Here is a 6651-nt window from a genome sequence, read left to right on the forward strand (position 1 = left end):
CGTACAGGTCGGTGTATACGGTAGGATTAGTTTTTGTATGGTGGTCGGCTGTGTGGTGTGTTGTGGTTTGGGTGCTGTGTGTCAGAATATGAAGTTTTTTGGGTAGCTGTTGTGGAGGAAAACATATTGCAGAATTGTATTTGACTGAGCTTGTGGAATTTTCATCAGTGGGACTTTTGCCTTGTTCCACCTTATTTATTTTCTTGCTTTTCATATGGGCTCCATGTCTGATTTCTAGAGACTGAAGTATGCATTTATCTCTACCTCTCCCAACCTTCAGCTGTTGGCAGCATGGTTTAGGGCAGTACTTTACAAATTTAGCAACTTTGTGGAAGTTAAATTTCCCAGCCAGAATGAATTCTGGGAATTGAACTCCACACATCTTAAAGTTGTCCAGTTTGAAAAACACTGGTTTCAAGCTATTAGGCAGAGCTCTGGATATAGCCTGTCAATCCCCTTCAGAGATTTTACTTACTTTACTTACTTACTTACTTACTTACTTACATATTTATTTCTATCCCATTTTTATAAATAACTCAAAGCAGCAAACATAACCAACAGACTTTCCTCCTCCTATTATTCCCCCATAACAACAACCCTGTCAAGTAGGTTGCTCTGAAGGAGAAGGACTGATTAAAGGTCACCCAGCTGGCTTTCATGGCAAAGGTGAGACTTGAACTCACAGTCTCTTGTTTTCTAGCCTGGTGCCTTAACCATGAGACCAAACTGGCTCTCTTTTATAAACACAGTAAAGCACAGGTGTCAAACTCGCTGCGTCATGTGACGTGTCATGACTTTTTTTGCATTGCCGGAGCTGGGGTGGGCGCGGCCTCCATATGGTGCAACCGGCCCACGGGCCGGCAGTTTGACACCCCTGCAGTAAAGGAAGAGTGTCATGATAACAAAAGGGCTTGACGCATGCTCTCTCTTTTCTGCAAAAGAATTATTCTGTTAAGTATCAGACTATGCCATAAAGTGAGAAAAGTTTTTTATTATCCCCAGGACAAAAAATTATTTCAGCAGAAGGGGAGTTGAGAGAATTTGCTTCTGGTGATCTACATGTTTGGGGGAATTAGGGAGTTCAAGCATCTTATTTAATAGAATCTAAGTAATATTTTCATGATTTGCAGTCATGGCTATCTTCAGTGGCACCTGTACATGATATTTCATATCCTTTAATCCAATGCAAATCATTTATATGACATCAGTACTGCATCATGACTCTGAGATAGGAATTTTTGAAGAATCCATATACCACCCTGACCGAGGTGATTTTTATGCCACAGGAAGGCTGCTGGTTCTCTGGTATTCCATGCCACATTTTTAAAACTTCTGTTGTTAACACAAAGAATTAAATAAGGATATATGTGTTCATAAGTACTGTTATCCTGCAAGTATAGAAACAGTCTCTGGCTATTATAAAAGGCTTTTTCAATATTCCTTTGAAATATGCCTGGTTATGTCATTATTGCATATATGTAATATTTACATATACTGGATATTACTTGCAACTTATGAACTAGTTATTTTTAGATGTAATTTGTCATACTTTATTAAAACAGCTGTAAAAGCCTACATTTTTCACTATCTCTGTCTGCCTGCAGTTCGGCGGTTCGATTCTCACCGGCTCAAGGTTGACTCAGCCTTCCATCCTTCCGAGCTCGGTAAAATGAGGACCCAGATTGATGGGGGCAATATGCTGACTCCGTAAACCGGTTAGAGAGGGCTGTAAAGCGGTATATAAGTCTAAGTGCTATCGCTATATAAGAATACACACCGAATCTATTGCTTCATAAATTTGTCATTGTTTTATATTCCATAGGACCTGGGCACTTCTGCAGATTCTGTGAAAATGAAGACTACAACCAGCAAATCAAGGATTAGGCAGCGCTAATCATTTTAATATGCCTTGGAAAGAGAAGTACATGTTGTTGGCCAGAGCAGTTCCACCAACTCTTCTTGATTATCTCAGCAAAAATCTCTGGAAATATCATTCTCACTCAGGCTGCAGTAAAGTAGTGGGAAATACCTCAGCCTCAGCCTGTATTTCCTTGTCATTCGTATCTGAAACACTGGAGGAGTTTAAATTTTAGCTAGTTTCCTAAGCTTTGCATCAGCTTTAAACAGCCTCTGTTGATCAAAGTTCTCATTGGAAAGCTGGTCCTCCTCTCAGTCCAATCCTACAAGGATGAGTCTCCGGTGTTTCTCATGCTCCTCTCCTTTGTTTACTCATTGGACCAAGGGATTTTGCTTCCCCACTTACAGGTAATCCTCGACTTACAACAGTTCATTTAGTGACCGTTCAAAGTTACAATGGCACTGAAAAAAAAGTGACTTATGACTGTTTTTCACATTTACAACTGTTGCAGCTTCCCAGTGGCCACGTGATCAAAATTTGGGCATTTGGCAACTGTTTCATATTTATGACGGTTGCAGTGTCACCAGAACTTGGGATCACCTTTTGCGACCTTCTTACAAGCAAAGTGAATGGGGAAGCCAGATTCACTTAACAACTGTGGCAAGAAAGGTCGTAAAATGGGGCAAAATTCAGTGAACAGAATTGTGGGATTCAATTGTAGTCATAAATCAAGGACTACCTGTATTATCCTGGACGCTCCATAAGCCTTTCTTTTGTCTCTGACACCAATGAAGTAACTGCCTTCCTATCTACATTTCTTTCTTCCATGCTTTTTATCATTCTTTTTCTTCTTCCTTACTCTTTCACATGAGTATTATTGTGGTGTAGGGATTAAGATGTTAAATTAGGAGTGGGTAACCTCTCAGACACAGAAGTTCAATGGCTGCCTTTGGTCTTTTAGCCCAATCTACCCTACAGTGGTGTTCTAAGGAAAAATAGGAGAGAGTATTATGTATGATGTCTTGACCTCCTAAATGAAAGGCTATGGAGATTCTCAGTCATCCAGGTCATAGTTGTCCCAAAGATACTTTTTCAAGAGGCAACTGGACTTTCTTGTTTTTCCTTTGAAGACGTTTCATTTCTCTTCCAAGAAGCTTCTTCAGCTCTGACTGGATGGTGGGAAATGGAAGGATTTATACTCCTTGCAGACAGCTGGTCATTTGAATTCTGAAAGGCTACCTATTAAATAAACATATCTACACTTGATACTACACTTGATCTTAGCCAAAAGGCCAAGAAGCAATAAAAAACATATCAAGGATCTGGGGGAGTCAGATGAGAAAGAAGACTTGGAAGGTCTTGAACAGACTCTGGAAAGAGGGGTGCCAGATTCCCTTCTTTTTCTACTGAATTACAATGCCTTCCTTTCTACATGAGTTGTACTGTGTCAAAATCAGCTCTGAGGATTGCCTGTTTGAAGGTGGGGAGAGGCAGGTATTGAACCCTTCTGGGCAAGTAGATTGATACCAATGGGAGACTATCTCTCCTTAGGATCCTGAGCCACCATAGTTAGCCTAGGCAGTTTGGTAACTGGGAATCCTGCAGTTAGAAGCATTTCCATAGCTCCATAGCTTACATCCAGAAGCAGTCTGTGATTGTTTTTATTTATTCTGACTTAAAACACTCAGAAAACAGAAAACAATTGCCTACTTGGGCTACTGCGGTTCCCACAGCAAGAAAAATGCCATCCCATGTTGAAGAAAATAAAAAGAAAATAACGGGTAACTTGGAACTTTCACACTGGCTTGTTTCCTGCTAAAGAGAAGGAGAAATATGGATCATCTGTCAACTTCTCCCCTGCTTCAGTTGGTCTACCAAAGTCTCATACTGTATTAGGTTTTTCATTGCAGGATCTGATTCTCAGAAGCTGTGAGGACAGATATTATAAAATGGAAGGAGATATAATTTAAACTCTTACTGGCAAAGCCCATTTTTCCAAGGATTCTCAGTAAAAAAAATAAGGCTGTCACCAGTCAAAATGAAACTCCAAACATCCCCAATTTGTTCAGCTGGATGGCTCTTAGCTCTTCCACCCAGAAATTATACTCAAAATTATTTCCCTCCAGTACAGATCTAGGAAAATAAAAGAAAGGTGCTTTGGAAATACACTTAATAGTTATACATTGATTTGTGCACAGATATATTTTTAACAAATGAAGCAAAATCACTAGATGTAAAGGGGAAAAGGCAAATATATAGAAGACATGGGAAGACAAAAATCACACACAGAGAATTCCAAATAAAATCAGCACAGCCTGCTTAGCTGAATTAGTTCTTCATTTTCTTTAAATAAGAGAGAACACGAGGGAGTTCTGCTTAAATGTTCATTTGAATTCTGAAAGGCTACCTATTAAACAAACATATCTACACTTGATACTACACTTGATCTTAGCCAAAAGGCCAAGAAGCAATAAAAAACATATCAAGGGGGCAGGCTCTGTTACCCCTTTTTCAGCACATGTTCTGAATGTTACAGGTTTGGGAGGGATGGGACTAAGTAGAAAGTGGGAGGTAGGTACCCAATTTGAAAAAATGAACTGTTGCTTAGCCCAAACAAGTATACTACTCCAGCTATTAAATACTGAATATAGGCAGCAAAACAGAATTGGTCAAAGAGCTAAGCCTACTTTCCTTATGACTCTTGGTGGAATTAGAAAAATGTTGTGTGATTTTTCACCAGTTCTGCATTTGTACAAATAGGATCGCATGGGGCAGACTCTTTGGGGAAATAAAAGCTGCATTCCATCTATTCAGATCTTCACATGGGATCAATTTATTAGATGCTTTAGAGGGTACTCTGGTGCCATACCCAAACTAGAGTTTGTCAAGAGTAGTGGTGAAATTAGACCACCACCAATGCTCAAGAAACAATATGAAAAATGCAAATCCATGAGAAAAAGAAATGGATTAAATTTTAAAAAGGAAAAATAGAAAAGCCAGTCGTTTCTTTCTTTCACTCTCTTATAATTTTTCCGATAATGATACATCTGTCTTGAAGTCCAGCCCTGATTCTTACCATTCAAAGGACATTACCGCAGGCCTGAATTTCCAAACCAGATTTCAGGTAGCCTTTGACCAAGGCAGATATACTGGAAGGTGTCAGAAAAAAACCTGATTGCTCCCCTGACAATTGCCGTACATTGTAGAAATTCTAGCCCCTCCGCTTTCATATCCTGCAAGGCATTGCTTTAAAGTTTTGGATAAATAAAACAACATTTAAAAATGTATTCCCCTTGGAGAAACTGGAAGGAATTGCATTTGGGAAGGCTATCCTTCATTGCTAGGGATGGATCAGCTTTCAAGACCATCAAGAAATTGTTTGATGTGATTGAACCCAGGAGGTTGTCCTGAAATGCTCTGACTCATAGGAGTAAATAATTCCTTTCATGAGCTGTGACAGTCTCCAGTCCATGGCATTAGCTGACACAATCACACATTAGGATTTAATAGGGACATGGCACTCACTACCATTAAATGTGCAGTTTGTACATTGACATTTATATTTCATTTAGGAGATTTCAATCCCTACCAACTGGTAGAAAACAAAGCATCCTCTCTGAAAGCATCAGGTAGGCCCATTACCTTTAATAAGTCTGTTTAGGAAATTCTAAAGCAGTGGTGGCGAACCTATGGCACGTGTGCCAGAGGCGGCACTCAGAGCCCTTTCTGTGGGCACACGCACCATGCCCTGGAGATGGCAACCATCCCTCTTTAACCAGCCACCCATTAACTCGCCAAGGTCCCACGTGGCTGGTTTCCCTCCCCCCCGTCCCATCCCTCCTGGCCTCACATGCTCTCCTTTTCCTGGGCACGACCCACTGCATCGCCTCCTCAGCTGTTGGCTGGCCATCCAGCTCAGAGGTGGCTTCTCTGAACTGCTGGCGGCAGGCTGCAGAGCCCCAGAGTGTGCCGGTCGAGGGGCTGGCAGGCTTGGCTGCTGACGGACACTCGGCCTCCATACGCTCACTGGCCTCTATGTGCGTGGGCCAATGGTGTCAGGCAGCAACTGCCCCGGCCCCTGCCTCGCCTTGTCCTGCAATAATGGCACCCCCACCCTGCCTCGCCTTGCCTCGCCTCACTCCACAGGACGAGCCTCCTGCCCACCGCCCCACCTGCCAGAGACCCCTTGGATCTCCCCCAACCCTGCCTGGCCCCCACAGGTGTCCCTCCCCATTTAGCAACATCGAGGTGACCACGCCCACCTTGGCCACACCCACCCAGTCTGCCAAGACCACCACAGCCACGCCCACCCAGTGGGCCACACCCACCTGGCACCCGGCGATAAATAAGTGGGTTTTCGGTTGCAGTTTGGGCACTCGATCTCTAAAAGGTTCGCCATCACTGTCCTAAAGTGAGAGGTGATTTCCACTTGCAGCAGTGCCATCCACTAACAGAATACTGAACTGCCACCCTAGGGCTACCCCACATACAGTAGTTCCTGATGCAACTTTAATGCTGGCTTTCCCTGCACCTGTATATGTAGCTCAGATGTATACTGGGGGGGGAAAAAGTGCAGTGAGGCAATGTTTAAAGGTTTCGCGGCTCCCAATCAACTACTCTTTGCATTTCAAGAATTAGCCTTTTGGGGGTGAAAGACCCCTGAGTAACTTCTCTGATGTATTTACTTCCCTTTTGCAGGAAGTTTGAATATTTGTAGCTCAGGGTTGAAAGGAGGGATCCTTGGTGCTCTCTAAACTGAATTTGCAGATGTTTCATTAGCCAAACTAAGTAGC

The 6651-nt window shown here is 42.4% G+C and overlaps 1 non-coding gene and 1 pseudogene across 1 annotated transcript; both read right to left on the bottom strand.

The window, feature by feature from the left end:
• Positions 1–3088: 3088 nt before the first annotated feature.
• Positions 3089–3162, bottom strand: LOC114922825 (annotated as a pseudogene).
• Positions 3163–4148: 986 nt separating this feature from the next.
• On the bottom strand, positions 4149–4330 carry LOC114922824. Its single transcript, XR_003810497.1, has one exon. It is a non-coding gene; the product is annotated as a U2 spliceosomal RNA (small nuclear RNA).
• Between the last annotated feature and the right edge of the window lie 2321 nt (positions 4331–6651).

The sequence above is a fragment of the Protobothrops mucrosquamatus genome, unplaced genomic scaffold (genome assembly GCF_001527695.2).
Source record: "Protobothrops mucrosquamatus isolate PMUCROS unplaced genomic scaffold, P.Mucros_1.0 scaffold1018, whole genome shotgun sequence".
Classification (NCBI taxonomy): domain Eukaryota; kingdom Metazoa; phylum Chordata; class Lepidosauria; order Squamata; family Viperidae; genus Protobothrops; species Protobothrops mucrosquamatus.